We start from the raw sequence: 3,328 nt of genomic DNA on the forward strand, positions 1-3,328 counted from the left end.
AGTAATTGTGGCACACAGGCTTAGTCACTCCGCGGCATGTGGGATCTTCCAGGACCAGGGCTTGAACCCGTGTCCCCTGCATTGACAGGCGGATTCTTAACCACTGTGCCACCAGGGAAGCTCAAATAATGCATTTTTATGTTCTCACACCAACAGTCTTCAGATATGTAAAGGGCAATATTAAAATAAATATTAAAAATTTAGAAATATATACAAATATATAATATCTCTATTTCACCACCGCCACATTTCTTTTTTCCCCCAGAAAGGAAGGCCAAAAAAGGCTTAAATCTCTAGCCAAAAGTTAATTATTGAAGTCCTCTTGCCTTGATTTGACATTAATCACAGGATCATATTTGCTAAGCCTAGTTCTTAGGTGTGGGATGCCCTATGTAAAGTTAGTTAAAATGTAATTTTTGAAAAATGCAGCAACATTTTTACTCAAAGTGGTTACAAACAAAGCAGACACTTTCATACTCTTCAGCTCTGAAAACAGGTGTGTAAACAGGAACACATTTATTAAGTGCCGTCAGTACAGCCTCATCACAGAGCCTTCGACATTCCAGCCTCAGGAGCCACCCAGCCCCAGGTCAGTTGTGAAGCAGACCTGCACCAAGTCACACACATGTATAACCCCTTCGAGGTCAGGATCCATGTCAGTCAGCATGTATTCCCCACAGCAGGTTGCACATTGTTGGTGCTTAATGATGTGTTTTAATGGATGCAGAGACACAGAATGAGGTGCGCAGAAGGAGGGAAGAATAAACACAGAGACAGGTAATGACAAGCTTGTGACATTTGGTTCAGGCCTTCTGGCCTCTCTCTAAAAGACTCCCTCAGACGCTAATGCACCTGCTGGTGGACACAGGCCTGAAACCCATGGAGCAACTCAGGACAGGAGGCCGTGGGTTGGGAATGGCTGGCAAGTGGGAGACAGGGGTAGCAGACGTAGCAGTGAAAATACCCAAGAAGCTAATGAACTTGGGTTTGGGCATAGACCCTCAGATGCCCCAGCCCCATGCACCGTATCCCCTATCCCCTCTCCCACCATGATACTAGATCCCCAGACCCAGGGCCTTTTCTAAGGGGAGGGTGCCCTTGCCTCTCGATAGGCCTGACCGAGGGGCCAGCATACTCTTCATGTAAGGCTCTAGGGCTTGGCTCTCCCCAGGATGAGCTGGGGCCTGAGAAATGCTAGCCCGCCATCCTCACGGCTGTCTTTGTGAGTTCCCTGGAGAGGCAGGACCTGCCCGGCATTGTCAGTATCTGTCTGTGTAGCCCCAGGAGTGGTGGCTCTGGCTCCCAGGGCTCTGGCTCTGACTGCTGCAGGGCGGCCGCTCAGCCATTTGTGATGCTGAACAACTTCTGCGTGAGTGCGGTAGCGAAGGGGTGAATGTCCTGGATGCGCAGCAGCCGCTGGGTGTGCTGGACGTTGATGCTGCGGAGCTTGGTGAGCATAGCAATGATCTTCAGGAACAGGAACCTGCCGGCCAGTCAGGAGAAGCATTGGGGGGTGTGGCCCGCCCTGCCCTCACCCGCCAACACTGGGGCCTCTCTGAAATTGAACATGTTTGAGGGTTTTCATCTTATCTCACAGGTCAGCCAAGAGACAAGGCTTGGCTGAATTCCTTAAGCTTCCTTTTCAGCCTGCAGAGGAGGGGGCAGAACAGCCTGGGGCCCTGGAGGTGTGGACCCACCCTTCCCACTCGCACCTCCTCCTCTGGGCTTGAGTCCCTGTACACAGGGACATCCGTGGGAAAACCAGGCATTGCAGGCATCACGTGAATAGGTCATTCGGGGGGACATCACTGCCGTGGCTAATGGACGGGGGTCAGGATGGGGTGGAGTAGTTGTGGAGGCACAGACCGCAGGCAGCAGTCCCTCCCCGGATCTAGCCTGGGATCTGGTGTCTGAGACACACCTCGTGCCTCAGTTTCCCCATGATGCTTCCTGGCTCCATACAGGGGAGGACTGAGCAAAGCAAGACACGGCCACCCCCAGCATCCCAGGAGGCCAAGCTCAAAAGCCAGCTGCAGCAGGCCAAGTAAGGACTTGAGGTTTTACGTTCACACTAGCACACCCAGCGCTGGCCTTCCCCCGTCCAGCCTGGGGCCACCGCACCAGGTCACAGGGCTGCTGAGGCCCAGTGAAGGGGTGGCAGCCTCTATCTGGTCAAGACCTGAGCAGCCTTCCTCCTTCGGGTTATGACCAGAACTAACTAAGGAGTCTCCTACCCCCTTATCTGTTGGTCCTGGGAGGTGGTTAGGTAGTTAGTGCTCAAGGGTGTGGGCTGTAGACTTGGCCCGCAAGGATCCATCTCCAGAGACCCCACCTGCCTGGGGTGGGACCCGGCTCAGTTGCCCAGAGCCCCCAGTCCTTTACAGGATATGATGGCACCCACTGCATGGGGCTGTTTTCAAGATGAAAGGTGATATGCATGTAAAACTGGCACCAGGGCTGGCTCTTCTCAATAAACAATAGTTGTTCTAGGTCGACTGGGCAGGAGGCCTTAGTGGAGGTCACAAAGCAGGGTCCCAAAGCCCTGGTAATTAGAGGCTTCCCCAGGAGCAGCTGTGGTCTGCGCCCCCAGAGAGACCCAGAACAGTCGGGGGCCTGGGGGCAGGGCTCACACACCCTCACACCCTCCCTGCTTGCTGCTCGCTGGTGGGCGGGCCGGGGCCGGTTGCACTCAATGTAGGCCTTCAGGGTAATGGCGAACTGCTCCTGCAGCTGGTCCAGCAAGCGGCACTGCCCCACACCTGGGCGGTCTGGTGGGGAGGAGAAGGTGGTACAGTCCCCGCAGGCCATGGGGGCCGAGACAAGCTTGGTCCATCCCAGAGGGGACAAATTGCCAACCACCTTCCAGAGCCAGGAATTCCCAGGCAAGGAAGTGAGGGGGTAGCTAAGAGGGCTTTGCATCACCTCTCTGACCCTAGGAGAAAACAGCCAGAGTCCCCATCCTGGCTGAGCAGTGAGTGGAGGGTAAGGCCATCCGTTGGGACCTTCCCTGGGGAAGGCAAAGGAGGGGCTGCCGCCTCCCTCAGCTGACGCTGACGGGGTGTGAGCAATCCTGGAGAGGTGGGGGAGGGGCACGGGGAAGCCAGGTAGGACAGGTGGGGTTATCACCTGGAGAGAAAAGGGAGCTGGCCTGCATCAGCACATACTCCTGATGCAGCTGCGGCTTCTTCAGCATGTTGTGGAATTTCAATACGGGCTCCAGTAGAAGCTGCTGGAAGCCACCTGTGGGTGGGTGCAGGCTGGAGGGATAAACTTCTCAGGAAGCTGACCCAAGACCCAGACTCCCCTCACCAAGGTCTTTTTTCCCATT

This window comes from Physeter macrocephalus, chromosome 1, assembly GCF_002837175.3.
Source record: "Physeter macrocephalus isolate SW-GA chromosome 1, ASM283717v5, whole genome shotgun sequence".
Taxonomy (NCBI): Eukaryota; Metazoa; Chordata; class Mammalia; order Artiodactyla; family Physeteridae; genus Physeter; species Physeter macrocephalus.